Source organism: Balaenoptera ricei, chromosome 8 (assembly GCF_028023285.1).
Source record: "Balaenoptera ricei isolate mBalRic1 chromosome 8, mBalRic1.hap2, whole genome shotgun sequence".
NCBI lineage: Eukaryota > Metazoa > Chordata > Mammalia > Artiodactyla > Balaenopteridae > Balaenoptera > Balaenoptera ricei.
The window spans coordinates 7384970-7410913 of NC_082646.1; the positions used below are offsets into that span (position 1 = coordinate 7384970).

Sequence of the window (25944 nt, forward strand, 5' to 3'; positions counted from 1 at the left end):
AAATAAAGGATGCACACCACATGCCACACTCCCTTCTTTTACGTGTACACATCACTTATTACAGTCTCACAGCTCCCCAGCTGCCAATACCAAGAGTTAGGAGTTAACTGCCAATAAAATATTTCCATGAGGTTTTTATTTCTCTGAAGTCTACCTATGCTCTAGACTGGAGAAGTCGTGGCAGGAGAGTGGGAATTTCTACCACATATGCGACAACCCAGCAGTTTGGGGATGTTTTTTAAAAGAACACAATGAAAAGTGTATATGCTTATGCTCTTTCCTTAAATATGGCTGTATAAACCCATCTGCAATCTGGACAAACTACACTCATGTAAAAAACACTGTGTCTTGAGAAAGATGAAAGTAAAACATAGAGGAAAGTAATTTAATGTTCATTAAATTTTGAAGATCGACATCTTCATAATCCAATGTTTAATTCAGCTACTAAACCAGAGTTTTAACTCTTATATAGTGCTTACCACGTGCCAAGCACTATTTACAAATATTAACTCATGTTATCCCCATAACCTTATGAAGTACTATTACTGCCCCATTTTAGTGATGAGAAAACTGAGGCACAGAAAGGCTAGGTACCATAATTCAAACCAAGGCGGTCTGCCTTCCAAGTTCATGCTCTTAATCACACTATTACAACCTAAAAACATTCTCCAAGTATTAGCTTCTCAGCTTTTTTTCCCCCCGTTTTTATATATTTTTTTTTTTTGGCTGTGTTGGGTCTTTGTTTCTGTGCGAGGGCTTTCTCTAGTTGCGGCAAGTGGGGGCCACTCTTCATCGCGGTGCGTGGGCCTCTCACTATCGCGGCCTCTCTTGTTGCGGAGCACAGGCTCCAGATGCGCAGGCTCAGTAGTTGTGGCTCACGGGCCTAGTTGCTCCGCGGCATGTGGGATCTTCCCAGACCAGGGCTCGAACCCGTGTCCCCTGCATTGGCAAGCAGATTCTCAACCACTGCGCCACCAGGGAAGCCCCCCCACCCCCGTTTTTAATTTACAGCCCAAAACTATCAAAAAACGGAGCTCCCACATTCTAGAAAGATTTACTTGAAATAATTGTAACGCTTCATAGCTGCTACATGATTAGGTGCTCTGTTGATGCAATCACAGCAGTCGGCTAAATTCAGGAGCTAAATGAAGCCATTTTTTTCTGGTGATAAGCACTACTTGTCACGTACCTCCCACCACCAACAACCTACCAGAGCCCTAGATCTGTCCTATCATTTTCTCCTGGAAAGTATGCAAGGTCATTCTGTTGGATTCTCTTTTCTGACAGATGGTCAATTCTTAGTGTCAACACCTGAATACTAAGCTTTTTAATTTTTTTCTTTACAGAGCCAACTGTTCCGAAGGTCCATTCCATCTACATAATTTAAGAGAGTTAAATATGGCCGACAACTCTTGATAAGTTGTTACTGGAATGTTCTCGGTCCTCTTAGGAACTGAAAGAGAAGTAATTCAATATGCCCACATTAAATTTGACCATACATTCATTCTGTTTTCTAACAGGATAACATCTTTTCTTCAGTCTAAAAGATGCCTCATATGATACAATCTTACATGTATACCTCAGTGACATCTAAGCATAAACCATATCTTATTCCTTTTAGAGTGTTATTTCAGGAAAAAAAAAAATCTATTTTACCCCATTGTTTCAACAATCTGCAGGTACTGCTAAAGAGGTTCTACGCTAATTGCTAAAATCTTGCACAGAATTCCTAATATGCATCAACTAGTTCACAGATTAATTTCTTTATATGATCACTATTTGAGTTTTCATTTTAGTGGGACTTAGCAGAGGTGGAAAAAAGCTTTTCTGCCACAAGAAAACAAAGGCAATAACCTGTGCCAGTGTCTTCATTACTCCAATTACTGCTAAGCCACTGAGAAATCCTTTAAGGCCAACAGAGTTCAGCAAAATAAAAGTTAGACGTTCGGTAAATACCAAGACAAGTAACCTCATTAACAAACTTTTTAAGGCCTAAGTCTTCATATCAGATAGGATACTTCTACTTTGAAATCTGTCAGCTTGGCAAGAAATAGAATGCTTATATCTGGTGGGTGAAAAAGGGAAAAATCAAGGCAAGTGTTCTAGGAAAAATCCATTAAGAAACATGGAAAAGGTAAGAGAAAAAGGATTGGTTATATGAATGAAATTAAGATTGTATAAACCAGCAGTTGTAGATTTGAAAACATGAAAGAATTCCAGCTCCTCCTTTCACAGCATCTTGGTGCTAGCAAAGATGGCAAAATCTGGCTTCTTTTTTCATGGAGGGATGAGAGTGGGGCCTCCCAGCCCGCTCTCCTCATGCTGATCCGGGGGTCTCCCTGCGCTTCCAGTGTGTGGTCTTCAGCCCAAACAAACCACCGACATGCCAGAAGGAACACAGAATAATACACTTGCAGATATGGGTGGATGGAATAAAAAGAAAAGAAAAGTTCTAATGATGGCATTTTTGCCTGGAAATAAAAGATCTACAAATGACTAGCTTGCAAAGATGGTACATTTCTTGTTTTAAAAGATCAGCTGTATTTATAGCAAGCTTTCCCCTCTTCTATTAAAAATAAAAATAAAACAGTGACTGAAATAGAGACTGGCTTATTTCTCTATCAGAAACATAGAAAAGGGTTAACTTTGTTTTTTTAAGGGAAAAGACAGTCATCCTCCGACTTGGAAGAAACCAAGCCCCTCTGATTGTGGCTTTTGGACTAATTTCAACACATCTGTTTTTTTTAGCAACTATGGGAGAGGAAAGAAGGAAAAGATAGCCAGTGTAAGGTACTACAAAAGGGCACCCGACAAGCTTGTTGACAATTTAACAATATAACTAAAATAGTTTACTAAGGCAGTTGATGAATTCAGTTCTATAATGTAGATTACAGCCTATCCTATTTGTTTTGTATAAAACAAGATTTCCATTTTCTTCCTTCTCATTCATACAAAGAAATGGAACTGATATATAAGAACTGTATCTAGATGTGCCAGGATGCCATCCCTCTGTGTACCCCAGTCTTGAAGTCTTTCCTCTACCTCTGGTTAACCTAGTTTGCTCCTACTTTTATCCCTAAATTGTATGTGCCCGACACCCTCTACCTTATGTCAGATAAGATCTGTATCACACTCATTTCCTTTAATACAGTCACTGATAAAATGCCAGATTGATACCACTTATTCCTGGGATTTCACCAGCAAACAATGACCTATCAGTGAAAAATGTGAGAATGAACTCATAAGATATAGGGTTTCTGGAAAGACTTTTAAGGATTGAGAGGTATAATCACAAATTCCAGAAAGCCTTTTAACTCAAGTCCCAAAATAAACTACACTGGTATTCCAGGCTCAAGAGCTCAGATGTTGTTTATATCATTTATTTTCAATTATAAAACCAAAGTAACACAGCATGCATGTACAGGGAACAAAAAGAGTTTCAAGAAGGACTAATGGAACATCCAAATTAAAATCTGATTTGAATTAGAAGTTGGTGATGGAAGTTGATGATTTTACCATGCAAAGAATGATAACTAATGAATTCCTTCTTTGTCACAGCTTTCCCTCCTGTGAAGCTTCTGAGAATCTTGTACCTGAGACAGTATATCCTGAAAAAAATGACACATGTTGCTAAGGAAGGAGACTTTAAAAATATTTAATAAAAATATTTTCCATGGGGACTTCCCTGGTGGCGCAGTGGTTAAGAATCCGCCTGCCAATGCCGGGGACACAGGTTTGAGCCCTGGTCTGGGAAGATCCCACATGCCGCACAGCAACTAAGCCCTTGCGCCACAACTACTAAGCCTGCACTCTAGAGCCTGCGAGCCACAACTACTGAGCCCGCGTGCCTAGAGCCCATGCCCCGCAACAAGAGAAGCCACTGCAACGAGAAGCCTGCGCAACCCAACGAAGAGTAGCCCCCGCTCGTCGCAACTAGAGAAAGCCTGTGCGTAGCAACGCAGCCAAAAATACATAAATAAAATTAATTTGTATATATAAAAAAAAATATGGTCTTTATTAAAAAAAACATATTTTCCATGTATCAAGTAGTACGATCATACAATTTCATCACAAGTGACCTAGGCAATTCATTAAAAATAAGATTAAATAAATCTTCAAGGGTAAGATTTTACATTCTAGCCAGTCCTTGAAAACGAAAGTCCCCTATTAAGACAGTGTGAATTATGAATGGCTGGACCCTCGACTGCTTGCTTCTCATGCCACCAACAGGACACACAATGTGCCGCATACAGACACAGGTTCCTTCAAGTCCGGGCGAGCTCAGGCCATGTCACCATTATAGAGGATCTCTCTATGAGCTGAAATTTGACAAGTCGTAAAGAAGGGAAGACCTTCCTGTCATAATAAAAATTAAAATGTTTAGTAAGAATATCCCACCTAGTTTCCACCCCTTTTTACTTTCTTGAGGATTTCTGACTTAAACAGCACTGAGTTTGAAAAAATGTTTTTCAAGTTGCATTTTGACATGGAGCTTGGCAAATATTATGGTTAGAAACTTCAAGTGTAGCTGAATGTTAATAGTGATTAAGTGAACGTCAACACCGGGTGAGACATCTCAGAGGTCCGCTGTGGCCATGTAATCCAAAACCCGTTCACAGTAAAACCAAGGACAGAATATAGGAAAGATACACAAAATAGACTTGTCTTTGCACAATATCTTAAACTGACATAACGGATAAAAAAGAACTGAGTAGATACCCATCTTGGGTTCTTAATTATGTTTAAAACTCAATTATCAAAATACCCAGTAAAGAGGGATTTCGCAAAAAGCTTGCTGTGAGTGCATTCAGTCTTTTCATTCTGTCATTCAACAGAGATTAAATGTCTATGAAGTGCTCGCTCCTGAACTTCCCACTCAGGATGGCAATGGAACTAGAGGCCTACAGAGGTCATGGCATTTCCTTTTAAAGAAAAAGAGGGCAGACCATTACCTTTTGGGGTGATGCTTATGCAGTCCTATCTAAAGGAAGGAGAGAAAAGGCCTTGCAAATTTTTCTAGGGCCTGTCTAACTCAGTTATATTAACCTGTACCATTTTCCTTTTTTACTGTGAGATGAATGTAGAATGTTTTGTTTCAGAAAGTCAAAGACGTGTGCTTCTCAGCATTTTCTTTAGTGATCATACCTCAGCTTTAGCCTCATGGGAAACTAAACTCAAAACAATAAACAGCAATTTCACAGAGAGGACTCAAGTATGAAACAACCATGACAAATTGGGGAAGGAATCAATAAGAAAGAAGTTTAAGAAACCACGAAAGGATACTCTGAAAAATAAAATTCAGAAACATGGGAAAAGATCAGTTATGGGCAAGTACGGCAGAACACCTCTCTGGATAAACTAAGCCTGGTTCTTTATAAGGAATACTGTATGTGCAAAACAAAGATGATACTGAATATACACACCAACAAAATACACTTGATATGCATGCAACTCTGGCAGTATTCTACTACATTAGTATTGATTAGGACTGGAACTGAGCAGAACCCCGCACCCCAACCCCGCCCAAGTACAAACACCCCTCCATGTCTCCTGCCTCTTGTCTGTAGAGAAGCTGAAGTCTCCCAGGCCTCCCTGAGTCACAAAGGAGCAGGCTCAAGCAGCTAATGATTAGGACAATAGAGTTACAGACTCAGTGTCTGATGCAGGTTCCTGAGTTGTTTTACAGATACCGTAACTGCCACCAGAGGGAAAAGGCTGACTGCATGACGACCAGACTGCAGTTATGACGAACCACTCCGTCTTGAGCAGTACGGAATCTATGGCTAGCACAGTGCCAAGAACTGACCTTAAGAGAATGGGATTAACACTACTGCTGAAAATAATCTGTATCTTTGTGGGCATCAAAATAATTGTAGCTTGTTCTGCCCCTGTATGGGAACGGGCAACTACAACTGTGAGCAAAGAGATGCTACAGACCCATGTCAACATCTTCCACTCTAAGAACACGGCACCCTACGTCAGCAGGAAGAAGTTACAGAAGACAGACCTTTGCCCATGATCCCACAGAAATGGAATGATGTTCTGACAAGTGGGGATTTGTAAGCAGCTTTTGGCAGGAAAGAGCTCTCTGCAGGAGGCCCCTTTGCCTTGTCACTAACCTTAAAGCAGCCCCCAGCGCCCCCCGCTGCCCCCCACCCCGGCTCTACTCATCTCCGGCCCTAGTACACCTTTCAGACCTTTTGACCACATGATACCTTTCCTAATCCTAGTCTGTTGGTTCTTTCCGTAGATCAAAGGAGTAGAAATGAAGAATAAGTAACAGATAACCAGATCTCTTCCTCAGCTACCCCTTCAGTAATCCGGCGAACAAACTGTGAACACGATAGCATCTAAAGAAAAATCATGGGAATTCCCTGGCAGTCCAGTGGTTAGGACTTGGTGCTTTCACCGCCGTGGCCCGGGTTCAATCCCTGGTGGGGGAATAAGATTCCCACACGCTGCACAGCTGGGCAGGGGGGCGGGGAGGGATCATCACAAGACGTTGGCAAGCCTGCACACAGTGGGATGTAGATGACTGTGACCCCCTATGTGAATGACTGACTGAGATTACTTCCCTTTTTCCCTTTAAAAACTTCCACGGCCAAGCAGAATCTTTGGAGATGGTTTTGGGGGGACACTGAGTCCACCATCTCTGCAGATTGCAGGCATTCTATAATTAAAGGCAACTTTCCTTTCTACCAACATTTCTCTCTCTCTTGAGTATTGATTCTGAGTGGCCAGCAGCCAGACCTGATTTGGTAACAGGACCTTATGAAAGTAGTGTGCCTGATTTAGGTGGCAAACTTAAGAAACACATGGAAAATCTCACTGAGTCAAAGAACAGAAAATATAGATCACCAAATGAAAATGTTAAAAAAGGATTTGGAGCAACTGAGCTTGAAAGAAATAAGGGAGGTGACCAAAGCTGCTCTTACAGGGCAGTTTCTCCCAGGCTCGGCCCAACCTTCACCCCCATCACTGCCCCTCTTGGAGGTAAGTGCATTTGGCACCTCTGCCATCCTTTGCTGTAAAACAAAGCCTTTGGCTTTTAACCTGAGATCTCTAAATTGGAAAGGTAAATATTCAGCTTTTACTAAATGCTAGGTCATATGAGCTTGTGATCTAACATCAGTTTCTCATTCACAGAAAAAGAGATTTTTGGCTTGTTTGTTTAGCTACCCTTTGAAAAGAATTTAAGAAACTTTCGTGTTACTTTGGAATTACCTAAATCAAGTTAAGACATGAGTCGGGGTATTTATAGATTACCACCTGCAGAGCATTCACAGAATGAAAATTCTTTCCCTAATTTATTCACTTATTTTGGCTTATGAGCTTTTCAATTTGACTGAGAAGCCTGCTCCTAAAAGGCTGAGGAACTCCCTCCCTCCCTCTAGACCTGCTGGCTTCTTTACTGTCCCTCAAACAGGCCTGGAGCACTCTGGCCTGGGGCCTTTCTTTGTATGATTGTTCCTTCTGCTGGATCTTCACCCCCCACCCCCCCACCAATCCACACAAGTTTCCAGTCCTTTGCTCGAGGCAGGCCTTCTCAATGACGCGACCCGGCCACCGCATCTGCAACTGCAGGCTCCTCGCTCACTGCATCAACTGCTCTGCTTCTAATGTCATAGCACATACCACCCCCAGTATACTAGTTATATTTATTATTAGTATAATAAAGATATTAATTACGCTTATTATTTGCCATCTGCCTCCTCCCACTGGAATATAAACTCCTCAAAGGTAGGGATCTTTGTTTAGTTCACAATGTAGCCCAAGATGCTAGACGGTGCCTGGCACAGAGTAGGCGTGAAAATACTTCCTGAATGAACTAACTGAAATGTAAGATGTTGCTCATGATCAGAATTACAAGAAAGAAATTTATTGTGCAACAGAGAATGCATTTCTAATTAAAAGAAACACCCTGTGACTGCTTTTAATGCAACTAGGACCATAAAAGGCCATTTCTTTTTAAAATGGAACAAATGGGAAAAGACAAATTCCTGTGAAAATTGAGTGCACAGTAAATCAACATTCAGGCTATCACTTTTCAGATACACCAACAGTCACAACAGGGAGTGAAGGTAATCTGATTCCAGCAGGCAAAAGAAGGATTTCAGACTTAAAAGTTTTAAGACTATCCTCTGACACTAAATGAAAAATTTTAGATGTAAATAATTTTATTTTTATAACTCAAGCTTCTGATATCTAAGATGTAAACTCATGTAGATTCTTAACGCAGGAACTCTTTCTGGCAAACAACTCAAAGACCTTAGTATTTAGGGCTAAGAAATCAGTTTCTTTTATTTAATATATTAAACCTATCCTAAGTATTTTACAACTAGAGAAGTCAAAGTCTTTTGTAGCAGCAAAAGGGATTTCGAAACACAAATTGGATTAAGTCACTGGTTTAAAATCACTCAAAGCCTCTCTGTGTTTAATAATACGAAACTCCTCATCCTGCCTGCAAGACCAGGCCTGGCCTGGCCTCTCCAGTCCTCTTAACATCCCTTCCAGCCCTCTGCCTCACCCACACAGAACACATCACACACCTTCCCGGCTCACACAGTCTTTGCTTAGAGTGCTAACTCTGCCAGGGAAACAGGAGGGAAGGGGGCAGGACACAACCTTTGAAAGAATAACATAGCCTGAGGACATGACATAAACCGATTTAAACCAAATGGGTCCAAGATGGTGGACAAGTCAACTTCCACTAGACCTTGAGCCTCAGTATACACTCACTGTAACACATCAGCAAGCTAAATGACACACCCACAGGCGCCATGACAGTTCCAAGACCGACCATAAGGATCAAAAAGTGGGCAGTGGCCCCATTCCTGGAAATCCCCCTTCCCTAAATAGCTGGAATACTCCTCCCACTCATTAGCCTATGAAATTACCCACCCCTATAAAAACTGACAACCCCCATACGCTGGAGCCTTTCTCACCTTCTGGATGGCCCACATTCTGTGGAGTGTGTTTCTCTCTAAATAAATCCACTTCTTACCTATCGCTTTGTCTCTCACTGAATTCTTTCTGTGATGAGACATCAAGAACCTGAGCTTCATTAAGTCCTGAGACCAGGTGTGTGATCGCAGTTGGAAGACCGTGGGTTTTGGCCGGGTTCGAGTCCTGGCACGTGGTTTCCAGTCCCAGTCTGAGGTGCAGAGTTTCAGCTGGCAACCAAGAAGGGCCAGTGATAAGGTAAGAAAATGCTGAGAGTTACATCTTGGTCCTAAAGAGGCCTGTGGGATGCCGCAAGCCAGGCATACTAGGGAAGATGCCCTGCCGATGTCTGCTCCTTTTTGACTGGCGGGTCAACCCTGTATACTTATGCACATCCAACAGCAGGTCCAGGACACAATTGTTACTCTCTGTACTCTTCTCCTTGACTCTGAGGTTTTTCTCCTACATTCTTGCATTCTTGTTCATTCCTGCTCTATTTCTTCCTTCCTTCCTCCCTCCCTCCCTCTCTCTCTCTCTCCCCCTCTTTCTTTTTCTTTCTTCTGTTAACCCCAGGAAACCTATGTGACCACCAAAGTGTACTTTTTATTGCTTTTACTCCCCTCCCTCTGACCCTTACAAATGCTGACCCTTTATTCCCAAATTATAGCTAGACCAACTCCCACTCATCGTCAACACTGTTGGGGACATCTTCTGTGCCATTTCTTTGTGACTTCTGGGGCTCTAACATCTGGTTGGGAGACTACCTTAGAAGCGATAGCATCTAAAATCGTTAAGTGCAAATCTTGACTAAAATGCGTGGAGGATTTTGACTTAAGAGTGGAATTCTGGATAGCTCGGGAGATAGAGACATCACCTCAAGCTTGTCTGAAATGGGTCAGGCCTCATCAATCCCAACCAATACCCCTCTGGGCCATATATTCTGGGATTGGGAAGATTTGGACAAAAGAAATTAAAAGGAAAAAACTTAGTAGGTTATGTAATCAGGTTTGGCCACCATATGAGTTAGGAAATTTAAAATGGAGTGAAATTTTCATGGCCTTGTATCTAGGCAAGGGAACCCAAAAGGAATTCAAGGAGTGTGTAGCTCGGGAGGGATAAGTCTAGGAAGGACACAGAGGGCATTTTCACTGGCTCACCCTACAGTGCTGTGGATCCCAAGTGAACGTGGATCCCTCCTCCCCCGAGGTACAGGCCCTTTGGCTATGCATTTCATAGCCTAGTCTGCCCCAGACATCAGGCACAAAATTCAGAAAGCAACTGCTGGTCCTCAGACTCCAATGAATGACTTGTTCCAATTGGCTTATTTGGTTTTCAGTAATAGGGATGTGGCCCAAAAGGCTGAACGCTCCCAGAGAAATATGCAAAAGGCCCGAATGATTGCAGTGGCTTTGTTCGTTCAGAGACCACCAAAGAGGAAGCCGGCTTTTCTGGACCAATCTGGCCTTGGCAGACCACAAGGCCCACGGGTACCCATACAAGGCCAGTGTACCCTGTGTGGACAAAAGGGGCACCGGAGGGAGGATTGAGATCAATGTGCCCATTGCAAACAGCCAGGCACTGGAAGAAGGAATGCCCCAGATGCCAGAGAGCGACAGGGGCCCCTCGGCCATTGATGGTTTTGCAATCAGAAGACTAAGGGGCACAAGGCCAAAAGTGGCTCTGCCTAGAGATACCATCTATGTAACTAATGTAGAGCCTCCGGCGGTCATCGATGTGGCAGCCCACTTGACAGAATTTCTTATCGACACTGGTACAACCTTCTCAGTCTTAACCCACAGGACTGGAAACCTTAGCAATCATAAGGAATACGTGATGGGGTTGTCAGGGAAGAGACATGGGCACTTTCCTGGAACGCCTTTTGTGCAAGATCAATGGCCAGCTGTTTTTACATTCCTTTCTGTTTGTGCCTGACTGTCCCATCCCTCTAATAGGAAGAGATTTATGAACTAAGTTAGGGGCCACTCTGTTTCTCGAGGGGCAAGGGAACCACCCTCATCACCAAATGGTTCTAACACAAAGCAAAAAGGAACAGATAAAATCTGAAGCTAAAATAGAAGGCTTAGTAGACCCTGGAATGTGGAATATTGAGGTTCCGGGCTTGGCCAAAGATATCCAGCCGGTGATTATTAAGTAAAAAGGGTTACATAGTGTCTAAATATAAGGTACAAATTTCTTAAACCTAGGGGAAGATCCTCAAAAATGTTTGTAAGTAGATTACCAAAATAGGAGGCCACTGCTCTGACTAAACTGACCATAGCTGATATTCAGACCCTGATAGGAATTTTGGAAGAGGCCTTCTCCCCTAAGCTAAACAAGGAAAAGTAAAACTTTCCAACATAGGTGAATGGGTATGTCAGTCCTTCAATATCAAAAGAGGGTCAAGTAATTTAGAACTTGACTGGTCAAGGATAAATAGAAATCTTAAGTGTCTTTTCTGTAAACACTAGTAAAAAGGGTTTAGGTAAGTGACCTTGATTTGTTCCATCTGCCAGAAGCCAAATTTGAGTCCAACCTCTTGTAACTGACGGGTTTTATGGTGTACCTGTCTCAGGACTGAAATTTTGGAATGGCAACTACGAGGTCTCTGTGTTTGTGTGTTCATATGTATCCATACGTGTGTTGTAGGTGTACGGTACTGCCAAAAATTAATTCATAAAAGAGCTCTACTTAATTGGCTTTAAAAAAATTAAGCACTTATGTAAATACCCAGAAATAGAAAATAAAATGGCCAGAATAAATTTCAGGTACATGTCATCTGGAAAATATTCAGTACTAAACTGGTATCTAGTATTGAAGGTGGCTTAAACTTGTTGGTTTGATTAATATAGGCATGTCTTTAAAATCATCAATGTTGAGTATAATACTTCTTTTGTACCTAGATTTACTAGAAGTCAAATAAAACCTTATTCAATCTGTTATAAATCTGTCAACAAGAAAAGTAACTCAATGTGAAAAAAAAAAAAAACTTTTAAGGAAAGTAAAATGTATGTTTTCAGTAAAAGAAGGTGGAGGAATGAGGAAAAAAAACTGAAAAAAGTTGTGCATGATCAAGATTTTCTAAGACTGGATTCAATTTAGCTGCATAAATGAATTTTGTTGGGAGTGGGCTGGGACAAGTCTGGATTTGCTTTCTCCCTCCAAAGTTTCCTTGAAATGCTGCTTTTAATAAGCGATAGTATGAGTTTCTTTGCCTTTAAGTGATCTGTATTTGCTTTTGAGATCTTTTGTAACTTTGGTTAAGAAATATTGTCTCACAGTGACCTATGATCTTATTTGACCAGGTGTTTGTAAACTTTTGGACAAACTTCCCAAATATCAAATTTTAATTAAGTTTCTTTTGAAACTTAATAACTTCTGGGGTACTTTAGAGGGGCCCTGAGGCATCTTAAAGAGAAATATGTAACTAGGATTATTTGGTACATTAAGTTAAATGTAATCATTCCTAATTCTGGTTATTGTAACCAAGTTTCTTTATCGATTACACTGTAAGCGATGTGTAACCATGCCTTTTAAGTCTTTTACCATGTATAGATATTTTTGTACTCTAATGCTGTTACAAAAAGTGCTTCATCATCAAGGAGATTCATAGAAAGGCTATGGAAGCCATTACAACAGTTCTATACCAAGATGATGACTATGAGAGGATTCCAGCCTATACTGACTTACAACAAGGAGCTGTCCTGCCGCTGGGGCCCCTAGATCAGGCATCCAGAGGTTTTTACTCCCTGACAGGCAGGGTCGACGCCCCTACTCAGCCTTGAAGCAGTTAGGGAGGAGGAACCACCGCCCTTCTGCTTCCCATAAGAATATGGGACTAAAATCTCTGAGGGGGGAATGAAACAGGAGGGAAGGGGGCAGGGCACAACCTTTGAAAGAATAATATAGCCTGAGGACATGACATAAACTGATTTAAACCAAATGGGCCCAAGATGGCGGACAAGTCGACTTCCACTACACCTTGAGCCCCAGTATACACTCACTGTAATACATCAGCAAGCTAAATGACACACCCACAGGCGCCATGACAGTTCCAAGGCTGACCATAAGGATCAAAAACTGGGTGGTTGGACTTCCCTGGTGGTGCAGTGGTTGAGAATCTGCCTGCCAATGCAGGGGACACAGGTTCGGGCCCTGGTCTGGGAAGATCCCACATGCCACGGAGCAACTAAGCCAGTGCGCCACAAATACTGAGCCTGCGCTCTAGAGCCCGTGAGCCACAACTACTGAGCCCACGTGCCACAACTACAGAAGCCCACGCGCCTAGAGCCCGTGCTCCGCAGCAAGAGAAGCCACCGCGTGAGAAGCCCGTGCACCGCAACGAAGAGTAGCCCCCACTTGCCACAATTAGAGAAAGCCCGCACGCAGCAACGAAGACCCAACGCAGCTAAGAATAAATAAATAAATAAATAATTTTTTAAAAAAAACCCCAAAAACTGGGCGGTGGCCCAATTCCTGGAAATCCCCACCCCTTCCTGAAATAGCTGGAATACTCCTCCCACTCATTAGCCTATGAAATTACCCACCCTTATAAAAACTGACAACCCCATACCCTGGTGCCTTTCTCACCTTCTGAGATGGCCCACACTCTGTCTGTGGAGCGTGTTTCTCTCTAAATAAATCCACTTCTTACTTGTCACTTTTTCTCTCACTGAATTCTTTCCACAATGAGCCATCAAGAACCTGAGCTTCATTAAGTCCTGAAACCAGGTGTGTGATCTCAGTTGGAAGACTGTGGATTTTGGCTGGGTTCGAGTCACGGCCACGTGGGTTCAAGTACCAATCTGGGTTTTGGCCAGGTTGGAGTCCTGGCATGTGGGTTCAAGTCCCAAACTGAGGTGCACAGTTTCAACTAGCGACCACGAAGAAACAGTGATAAGGTAAGAAAACGTTGAGAGTTAGGTCTCAGTCTTAAAGAGGCCCGTGGGATGCTGTGAGCCAGCCATACTGGGGGGGACGCTCTGCCAATGTCTGCTCCATTTTGACCGGCGGGTCAACCCTGTATACTTATGCACATACAACAGCAGGTCCAGGACAGAATTGTTAATCTCTGAATTCTTCTCCTTAACTCAGGTTTCTCTCTTACATTCTTGTTCATTCCTGCTCTATTTCTTTCTTTCTTCTGTTAACCCCAGAAGACCTGTGTAACCATCACGGTGTACTTTTTTTTTTTTAATGAATGAATTAATTAATTAATTTATTGTTGGCTGTGTTGGGTCTTCGTTTCTGTGCAAGGGCTTTCTCTAGTTGCGGCGAGCGGGGGCCACTCTTCATCGCCGTGCGCGGGCCTCTCACTGTCGGGGTCTCTCCCGTTGCGGAGCACAGGCTCCAGATGCGCAGGCTCAGTAGTTGTGGCTCACGGGCCTAGCCGCTCCGCGGCATGTGGGATCTTCCCGGACCAGGGCACGAACCCAGGTCCCCTGCATTGGCAGGCGGATTCTTAACCACTGCGCCACCAGGGAAGCCCCAAGGTGTACTTTTTATTGCTCTTACTCCCCTCCCTCTGACCCTTACAAATACTGACCCTTTATTCCCAACTTATAGCTAGACCAACTCCCGTTCATCGTCAACACTGTTGGGGACGTCTTCTGTGCCGTTTCTTTGTGACTTCTGGAGCTCTAACACCTGGTTGGGAGACTACCTTGGAAGCTATAGTATCTAAAATTGTAAGTGCAAATCTTGACTAAATTGCGCGGTGGATTTTGACTTAAGAGTTGAATTCTGGATAGCTTGGGAGATAGAGACGTCACCTCAAGGTTGTCTGAAATGGGTCAGGCTGCATCAACCTCAACCAATACCCCTCTGGGCCATATATTCCAGGACTGGGAAAGATTTGGACAACAGAAATTAAAAGGAAAAAACTTAGTAGGTTATGTAATCAAGTTTGGCCACCATATGAGTTAGGAAATTTAAAATGGAGTGAAGTACCCTATGGTCAAATTTTCATGGCCTTGTATCTAGGCAATGGAACCCAAAAGGAATTCAAGGAGTGTGTAGCTCGGGAGGGATAACTCTAGGAGGACACAGAGGACATTTTAACTGGCTCACCCTACAGGGCTGTGGATCCCAAATGAACGTGGATCCCTCCTCCCCCGAGGTACAGGCCCTTTTGGCTATGCATTTCATAGCCTAGTCTGCCCCAGACATCAGGCACAAAATTCAGAAAGCAACTGCTGGTCCTCAGACTCCAATGAATGACTAGTTCCAATTGGCTTATTTGGTTTTCAGTAATAGGGATGTGGCCCAAAAGGCTGAACGCTCCCAGAGAAATATGCAAAAGGCCTGAATGATTGCAGTGGCTTTGTTCGTTCAGAGACCACCAAAGAGGAAGCCGGCTTTTCTGGACCAATCCGGCCTTGGCAGACCACAAGGCCCACGGGTACCCATACAAGGCCAGTGTACCCTGTGTGAACAAAAGGGGCACCGGAGGGAGGATTGAGATCGATGTGCCCATTGCAAACAGCCAGGCACTGGAAGAAATGCCCCAGATGCCAGAGAGCGACGGGGACCCCTTGGCCATTGATGGTTTTGCAATCAGAAGACTAAGGTGGACAAGGCCAAAAGTGGCTCTGCCTAGAGATACCATCTATGTAACTAATGTAGAGCCTCCGGCGGTCATCGATGTGGCAGGCCACTTGATAGAATTTCTTATCGACACTGGTACAACCTTCTCAGTCTTAACCCACAGGATTGGAAACCTTAGCAATCATAAGGAATACGTAATGGGGTTGTCAGGGAAGAGACACGGGCACTTTCCTGGAACGCCTTTTGTGCAAGATCAATGGCCAGCTGTTTTTACATTCCTTTCTGTTTGTGCCTGACTGTCCGTCCCATCCCTCTAATAGGAAGAGATTTATGAACTAAGTTAGGGGTCACTCTGTTTCTTGAGGGGCAAGGGAACCACCCTCATCACCAAATGGTTCTAACACAAAGCAAAAAGGAACAGATAAAATCTGAAGCTAAAACAGAAGCCTTAGTAGACCTTGGAATGTGGAATATTGAGGTTCCGGGCTTGGCCAAAGATATCCAGCCGGTGATTATTAAGTAAAAAGGGTTATATAGTATCTAAATGTAAGGTACAAATTCTTAAACCTAGGGGAAGAACCTCAAAAATGTTTGTAAGTAGATTACCAAAATAGGAGGCCACTGCTGTGACTAAACTGACCATAGCTGATATTCAGACCCTGATAGGAATTTTGGAAGAGGCTTTCTCCCCTAAGCTAAACAAGGAAAAGTAAAACTTTCCAACATAGGTATGTCAGTCCTTCAATATCAAAAGAGGGTCAAGTAATTTAGAACTTGACTGGTCAAGGATAAACAGAAATCTTAAGTGTCTTTTCTGTAAACACTAGTAAAAAGGGTTTAGGTAAGTGACCTTGATTTGTTCCATCTGCCAGAAGCCAAATTTGAGTCCAACCTCTTGTAACTGACGGGTTTTATGGTGTACCTGTCTCAGGACTGAAATTTTGGAATGGCAACTACGAGGTCTCTGTGTTTGTGTGTTCATATGTATCCATACGTGTGTTGTAGGTGTACGGTACTGCCAAAAATTAATTCATAAAAGAGCTCTACTTAATTGGCTTTTAAAAAATTAAGCACTTATGTAAATACCCAGACATAGAAAATAAAATGGCCAGAATAAATTTCAGGTACATGTCATCTGGAAAATATTCAGTACTAAACTGGTATCTAGTATTGAAGGTGGTTAAACTTGTTGGTTTGATTAATATAGGCATGTCTTTAAAATCATCAATGTTGAGTATAATACTTCTGTTGTACCTAGGTTAACTAGGGGTCAAATAAAACCTTATTCTACCTGTTATGAATTTGTCAACAAGAAAAGTAACTCAATGTGAAAAAAAACATTTTTAAGGAAAGTAACATGCATGTTTTCAGTAAAAGAATGTGGGAGGAATGAGGAAAAAAACTGAAAAAAGTTGTCCATGATCAAGATTTTCTGAGGTTGGATTAAATTTAGCTGCATAAATGAATTTTGTTGGGAGTGGGCTGGGACAAGACTAGATTCAGTTTCTCCCTCCAAAGTTTTCTTGAAATGCTGCTTTTAACAAGCGATAGTATGAGTTTCTTTGCCTTTAAGTGATTTGTATTTACTTTTGAGATCTTTTGTAACTTTGGTTAAGAAATAAATATTGTCTCACAGTGACCTATGATCTTATTTGACCAAGTGTTTGTAAACTTTTGGACAAACTTCCCAAATATCAAATTTTAATTAAGTTTCTTTTGATTTCCAGGTAACTTTTGGGGTACTTTAGAGGGGCCCTGAGGCATCTTAAAGAGAAATATGTAACTAGGATTATTTGGTACATTAAGTTAAATGTAATCATTCCTAATTCTGGTTATTGTAACCAAGTTTCTTTATCGATTACACTGTAAGCGATGTGTAACCATGCCGTTTAAGTCTTTTACCATGTATAGATATTTTTGTACTCTAATGCTGTTACAAAAAGTGCTTCATCATCAAGGAGATTCATAGAAAGGCTATGGAAGCCATTACAACAGTTCTATACCAAGATGATGACTATGAGAGGATTCCAGCCTATACTGACTTACAACAAGGAGCTGTCCTGCCCCTGGGGCCCCTAGATCAGGCATCCAGAGGTTTTTACTCCCTGACAGGCAGGGTCGACGCCCCTACTCAGCCTTGAAGCAGTTAGAGAGGAGGAACCACCACCCTTCTGCTTCCCATAAGAATATGGGACTAAAATCTCTGAGGGGGGGAATGAAACAGGAGGGAAGGGGGCAGGGCACAACCTTTGAAAGAATAACATAGCCTGAGGACATGACATAAACTGATTTAAACCAAATGGGTCCAAGATGGTGGACAAGTCGACTTCCACTACACCTTGAGCCCCAGTATACACTCACTGTAATACATCAGCAAACTAAATGACACACCCACAGGCGCCATGACAGTTCCAAGGATCCATAAGGATCAAAAAGTGGATGGTGGCCCCATTCCTGGAAATCCCTGCCCCTCCCTGAAATAGCTGGAATACTCCTCCCACTCATTAGCCTATGAAATTATCCACCCCTATAAAAACTGACAACCCCCATGCCCTGGTGCCTTTCTCGCCTTCTGAGATGGCCCACACTCTGTGGAGTGTTTCTCTCTAAGTAAATCCACTTCCTACCTATCACTTTGTCTCTCACTGAATTCTTTCTGCAATGAGACATCAAGAACCTAAACTTCATTAAGTCCTGAAACCCGGTGTGTGATCTCAGTTGGAAGACCGTGGGTTTTGGCTGGGTTCAGTCCCAATCAGGATTTAGGCTGGGTTCAAGTCTCGGCACGTGAGTTCAAGTCCCTATCTGAGTTTCACACAGTTTCAAAGCTACATGCAGCGAATTCTCAGTCCCCTGAGTTCTTCCTCTGGCCTGGCACGATTATATTCTGTATATGCTGATAGAGTTTAAAATGACTGGAACTGTATTAGTCACAGCAAATCCATTGCTTTGCAGTCACAAGTTGTTGAATTTTCATGTTAAAATACCTGTTAAATGCCAGGCATTGGGCTAAAAGTGATACTATTACCGCATCCAGTTCACCTCCAATAAACACCATGTAGTGTTTACAGTGAGCCAGGCACTGTTTTCTGGGCTTTACAACATTCACTCCTCTATGAAGCAGACACCATGACCATCACATGTCACAGATATCACAGATAACGGAAGCACAGAGATGTTAAGTAACTCGCTAGTGGTCACATGGCTATTTATTACACAGTAGATACGGGATGCTGATGCCAGAGTCCACGTTCTGGAGACACAACTCAATACTGTCTCACCAAAGATGACTAACGTCATACCCTTAAGGGCCAAACCCTTGAAAAGTCTCCATCTTTTAGGGGCAACGGAACTGTAAACATGTACTTACCATTATGGCAAAATTCAATGAAATAGTTCGGACTTATCTTCCTTTACCTCTTAGAAGCATCTGACACTTAATTCCATTCTCATCTCCCGTGGATACTGTGTTTTCCTTGTCTTCCTCCCAACCCTGTAGGGAAAGCTCTTCTTCCTCTGCCCATTCCCTGAATGTGGACTGTCTTCATGGCACCATCTGAGGCTCTCCAGTTTAACCACTTTACCTACTCCCTACTCTCCCCACCCCACTTACTTCAATGGTTTACGAGGCCAACTAAATGCTAATGACTCCCAAATCTGTATCTTCAGCTCAGATCTCTCCTGTGTTTCAGACCGATGAGATACCTACTCAGAAGTTTCATTACAGCCCTTCAAAACTCAAACATACTTTTAGACAGTCCTATTTCAAACTTAAAGATCAAAACAGTTCAAAAACCTGCTCCTTATCATGTGTTGGAGGTCTCTGAATGGCAGAAATAATCTCTGGGAGATAGGATTACAGGTGATTATTTCCTTCTTTCTGTCTCAAGCACTAACACAAGTATTTATTGATTTTGAAAGAACTGTCATCTACTTTAGGAAAGTTCTTGCAATACCTTTCCTGGACCAATCTCAGTAATCCCTTAAGAACAAGAGAATGATGGACCAGTGGGAATGTAGGAAAGTGGCTAAGCTTGTAACTGTAAACTAGCTGATATTCCTTTCAGGGTATTTGGATTTCTTCCTAATAAAAAATTAACTGAAAAATATTCTCTTTGATCTGTAAATGAACTGAGGGATGAAAGCATTGTTTAGACCTGAAACAAGAATCTGAAAGCTCCAAAAAGAGGTTATTATCTGCCACAGAGGCCCACCAGAGCTAGAAAGACTAGGCTGACTTACAAGAAACAGCTTTAAAAGCATTGCTTTGCAGAGCAGGCGGCATCAGACTTAAAAAGTGGCCAGTGAAAATAATTAAGGAAAAAAGATAGATGAGAGAAAAACAGGTTAGGGAGACCTAAAAACATACTTTCGTAAAGAGCGAAGGAGGTCAATGCAAGACTGAGGAGTCACAGGAAGAGACAAGAGGGCTGGATGGCCTGGGCCCCGAGGTGGGGACAATGCATGGGGGCGGAGGGAGTCGGGGAAAGCACTTCTGCTTTCTGCGAAAACGAACAGGTTGCATGTAGGCACCCGGGAATACGTTTAGGGTACAGCGAAGTAGAAAGAACAAGTGCTCCCATTTGGTTCTGTGGAGAAAAGCAGTTTTCAGGAGGAACTCTTGGAGCAAGTGTTAAGCATCCTGGTTTCATGTTGACATCAATTCAAAACAACTGTATTCTTAAGAGTTTGCCCCTGCTTTTACACCACACGTTTTCTTATACGTAAATCCCCTTCGGGGTTTGTTTTTTTTTTTTTAACTTTTCTTCCTTCATTTACCTTAGTGTCTTAGTAAAATTAACTTTTTAAAATATTAAGTACTTGTGGATTCACGCAAAGAGCAGCAGAGCATGTTTCTAGAGCAGAAGAAAGAGAGAAGCAGTGCATTGCAGTGACTGAGGCCAGTGGGCAAGTTGGGGTGATGGGGGAACCGGGAGGAAGTGAGGAGAGGGCTGGACCCTCCAGGTCCCCGTGGACATGCGTTAGTGGGGTCTACAGAGCTGTGGTGAAACGCTAAGTTCTTATCGCATTCATTCTGGCAATAGATCTCAAACCTGCTCCAATGTGGAGAGCAGGAAACTCAAAACTATAATGGGCTCTCATTAAAGCTGTCATATCCATATGACAAGAATGGATATTATGAAAAATGATCAAAGGAAAAGAAAAGATCGGGAGAAAGATCACAAGAATCATAGAAGAAAATGTCCCAGGATTGAAGGACATGAATTTCCAGAATGAAAGGGTCCACTGAGCACTCAGAATAGTCGATGATGAAATACCTGCACCAGGGTACATCATCATGAAACTCCAGACCACCAGGGAGAGAGAGAATATCCTCAAACTTCCAGTGAGGGAGAAAAGAAAAACCAAACCAACAAAACAAGGTTTCGTAGAAAAGGTGTGAACCACCACACCTCCAGGACACTTACAGACACCGGGAAGTACAACGAGGGCTTCAAAACTCTGAGGGAAAATTATTTCTAACCTGGGACTCGATTACACTTCCAAACTATCAAACAAGTTTGTGGGCAAAATAAAGTCTTTCAGATACTTCTTGGCATGTAAGATGTGAGCCAAGAAATGGGATGGCATGGGGGCCAGCCCAGGAGGAGAGTAAAGGTCAGTTCCTGAACGATACTGACAGGAAGCAGTAAAGGCAGGAGGAAGCTGATGCGGGGCTCCAATAAAAAATGCAAGTGATACATTTGAGCCCAGAGATAACGTTACTGATATGAATGGGATTAATACATTAGAGCATTTGGGAAAAAATTAACATAGGTAAGTGAAATAACCAGGCAAAGGTGAACCTACACACAGGGAACAGCAACGCAGGATCACCTGGCTCAACCAACGGTGGACGACATTGGGCAGAGGTATAAATACAGGAGTGTCTGCCGGGCGGGAGGGAGGGAGGGAGACTGATTCCTGGGCCCTAACTCAGCATTCACTGAATCAAAATTTCTAGAGGAGTGATCTGTAGCTTTAAAAGTACCTCAGGTGATTCTTATCATCAAGCAAGTTGGGGAAATGCTGACTAGTACTTTGGAGTCAGTAAACAGAGTGGATTTTGTTTTCTGAGTCAGTTAACAGTGCAGCTCTCTTTATAACAGCTAGTGTAAGTCATTTTCATTAAGCCAACAATATCATTAGAGCAAACACAGCATATTCCAATCACTAACAATTAATACACACATACACACACACACACACACACACACACCCAATCCACATCTTTTTATATGGTCAATTAATCTATGACAAAGAAGGTAAGAATACACAATGGGGAAAAGACAGTCTTGTCAATAAATGTGTGGGGAAAACTGGACCGCTACCTGCAAAAGACTGAAAGTGGGCCACTTTCTTACACCATATACAAAAATAAACTCAAAATGGATTAAAGAGTTAAATGTAAGACCTGAAACCAAAAGCTCCTAGAAGAAAACATAGGCAGTACACTCTCTGACCTTGGTCTTAGCAATTTTTTTTGGATCTGTCTCCTCAGGCAAGGGAAACAAAAGCAAAATAAACAAATGGAACTACAGTACATCAAACTAAAAAAAAGCCTTTGCACAGTGAAGGAAACGATCAACAAAACAGAAAGGCAGCCTATGAATAGGAGAAGACATTTGCAAACAACATCAGGTAAGGGGTTAATACCCAAAATATACAAAGAATTCATACAACATCAAAAACAAACAAACAACCTGATTAAAAAATGGGCAAAGGACCTGAATAGACATTCTTCCAAGAAGATATACAAATGGCCAACAGGCACATGAAAAGATGCTCAACATCACTAATCATCAGGGAAATGTAAATCAAAACCACAATGATATACCATCTCATACCTGTCAGAACGGCTATCATCAAAAAGTCAAGAAGTAGCAAGTGTCTTTATGGTGAGAATGAGAGAAAAGGGAACTCTCGTGCACTGTTGGTAGGATTGTAAACTGGTGCAGCTACTACAGAAAATTGTACAGAGATTCCTCAAAAAATTAAAAACAGAATTGCCATATGATCCAGTGATTTCACTTCTGGGTATTTACTCAAAGAAAAAACACAAATTCTAAAAGACACATGCACACCAGTGTTCACTGCAGCATTATTTACAATAGCCAAAATATGTAAGCAAACTAAGTGTCCACCGATAGATGAATGGATAAAGAAGATACACAAACACACACACACAGGAATATTACTCAGCCATAACAAAAAAGAAATCATGCCACTTATAATAACATGGATGGATCTAGAGAGTATTACGCTAAGTAAATAAATCAGAGAAAGACAAATACCATATGATCTCACTTACATGTGCAATCTAAAAAAACAAAACAAAATGAAAACAGACTCACAGATACAGAGAACAACAGGTGATTGCCAGAGGGGAGGGGGGTGTGGAGGTGGGGGAGAAATAGGTGAAGGGTGTTAAGAGGTACAAACATCCAGTTATAAAATAAATAAGCCACAGGGATGTAACATACAGCATAAGGAATATGGTCAATAATATTCTAATAACTTTGTATGGGGACAGATGGGTAACTAGACTTAATGCAGTGATCATTTCATAAAGTATGCAAATATCAAATCACCATGTTAGCACACCTGAAACTAACATACCACTGTATGCAAACTATATTTCAATTAAAAAAAGCCACATCTTTAACTTATTGATGAAATTTTCAAATGCTACAGAAAATAGGTTTATTCAACTTAACCAACTATCTGTTGCAAAGACCTTCTTGAATTTCTCTAGGGATCCTCATATCCTCTGGCTTTTATCAACATGGCTGAATAATCCCTCAATTTTCCATTGTCCATGTTCTGGAAACATAGTTTCCAGGTTCACCCTTCCAGTGTATATTCCTTTTCCCATACGATACTTGGTCATCTTCATTTATATAAATGCTACAAAATACATAGCTCTTTAAGATGTTGAAAATGCTCCAATGTTGAAAATGCTCCAATGTAACATTCTTGTTTTATAATCATAAAATGCTGACTAATAATGTGAGTACCTACTACACAGTAGGATCCAGATATATTTATCTTGCTGCTCATCACAATAATCTTATCAGGTAGGTATTATTGGTTCCATTGAACATATGAAGAAACTGAGGCTGAGAAGATTAAATGCTTGTAAATAACAAAGTGTGATGCAAATCCCAGTCTTTTTTTTTTTTTTTTTAATTTATTTATTTATTTTTGGCTGTGTTGGGTCTTCGTTGCTGCGCGTGGGCTTTCTCTAGTTGCGGTGCACAGGCTTCTCATTGCGGTGGCTTCTCTTGTTGTGGAGCACGGGCTCTAGGCACGCGGGCTCAGTTGCTCCACGGCATGTGGGATCTTCCTGGACCAGGGCTGGAACCCGTGTCCCCTGCATTGGCAGGCGGACTCCCAACCACTGCGCCACCAGGGAAGTCCCCCCAGTCTGTTTTTGAAGCTCATGCTGTTTCTAAAATACTAAGCCTGCCTCATTTCCTGCAAGCACTGGAATTTCAGGGATCATCAGGTTGTTTACTCCACCCCCTTTTTTGGACGAGAAATTTAGGGTACAAAACTTTGAAGTGATTCCCCTAAATGGCAGAATGAAACCAAATTCCATAGCTCTTGACTCTTACTCTATTTTTATTCCACAAATCTATGCACTGATGCTATACTAGGTGCTGGACAGAGCTAGTATTTATTGAGCATTAACTACGTATGGGGCTCTACAGTGCTTTAACCTGCATTAACTCAATCGATCCTCATGGTGGTCTTAGGGTAGATATTATTCCCATTTTACAGGATAAAAAAACTAAAGTGAGAGAGATTAAGTAACTTGCACAAGGTCGCACAGCTAGCAAGTGGCAGAGCTGGATCTGAAACCCAGTCTGCATGACTCCGAAGTGCAAGCTCTTAGCATCTCCAAGGTTTACAGTCCACATTATCTCTTCTGAATGCCCATATGGTTTTAGTCTAATTAAAAGTGTACACATGATGTGTGGACCCTTCTTTCAACCTGATGATTCAAACAAATAAAGTGTTAGAAAGTGAGACCAACAGGAAAATCTGTGCACTGACTAGTTGCTTGGTGATACCAAGGAATATATTTTTTAAGGTGTGATGATGGTATTGAGGTTATGTTGAAAACTAGTTCTTATCTTTGACAGATACATACTGAAGTGTTTACAGATGAAATGATTATTTCTGGGATTTGATTCAAAACCATCCGGGAGTTTGGGGTGTAGAACAAGACTGGCCCTGTGTTGGCTGGATGTATTAGAAGCTGGCTCATGGGTACATGGGGTTTATTAGAGTTTTCTCTATCATGTAAACGTTTGAAAATTTCCACAATTCAGAAAGAATGCACAAAAAAAAGAAAAAGATGAGAAAAACCATGTTATTTTAACAGTATTTGGGAAACAGAAATATGAATGATTTTCCCCCACTCTACTTTTTATATTTTCACATTTTCTATATTACTTTTATAATGGAAAACATAAAATAAGCTACTTAAAGAAATTCTCCCCCCCCCAAAAAAAGATATTCCCTATCTTCTAAAAATAGGCAGAGCAAGTCTGCCCATAATCTAATGAGGTCAAAGCATCATGACGAAAGCATTTCCCACCTCTTTATCAGTTAACTACCATTCACACACTTCAAAAAAAGGCCACTTTTTAAGGACAAGTATGGTCTTTAAATATTAAACTAGCCAAGAGCATAAAGGCACATAAGGGCAAAACAAATTAGACACAGACTTAAGAAAAATAATTATGGTAACTAGACTTGTGGCGGTGATCACTTTGTAGTGTATATAAATGTTGAATTATAATGCTGTACAACTGAAACTTACATAATAATAATTTAAAAAAGAAACTGAACCCCAAAACCAGATACGGTCAGGTAAAGATGGGTTACATTTCAAGGGATAATTAATATATAACATGCTTTGGTTTAAAAAAAAAAAAAAAAGACTAACTAGTGAGACAGTTCCTCTTGATAGTTAGGCAGAGTTTGGGACAAAGACTTTGAATGTGTAATGCTGACCTTCCTAATGGTCACATGGGCCACAGGACAGGGATCTCCTCGCCAGTGTATGGCCAGGTGGGGATGGGACAGCCACAGCTCCCAGGCCAGCTGTCTTCTGTGTGTCGCCGCCAGTTTTCCTCAGTGACACAACAATAATTTCCATGTGTGTCACAGTATGAAAAAAGTTCGTGAAGCAGGCATTTAAGCTAGACCTGCCCTGATCGTTGCTCAAAAGCTGAAAAAAAGTGAAACAAGGGGCAACAGTACAATGGAATCTCTTTGAAATGCTGGCATGGAAAAAAGAACTAACACACATGGTATAGGTCAATACCATTGTTTTCTAACTTTTTTTCTATCTGCACTCCTTTCCACAACCCACCTAGGAAATCTGAAGGTGTATTCCAGCAGCACTCAATGAAGTAACCTCCCAACATAAATATTAGCTCAGTG

At 41.7% G+C, this 25944-nt stretch overlaps 1 protein-coding gene across 6 annotated transcripts in view; it reads right to left on the bottom strand.

Moving 5' to 3' along the window:
* The window catches only part of FAM118B (family with sequence similarity 118 member B), a 59601-nt gene that overhangs the window by 30490 nt on the left and 3167 nt on the right, over nt 1–25944 (bottom strand). The window contains exon 1 of one of the 6 annotated variants that reach the window (XM_059930098.1): nt 3517–3536. The exons of 4 other annotated variants lie outside the window; for them this stretch is intronic. The gene's annotated coding sequence lies outside the window, so the exon portion shown is untranslated. Of the gene's footprint in view, nt 1–1210; nt 1314–3516; nt 3537–25944 lie in introns of those variants that run through there. One more of the 6 variants, XM_059930097.1, reaches the window with a different exon arrangement.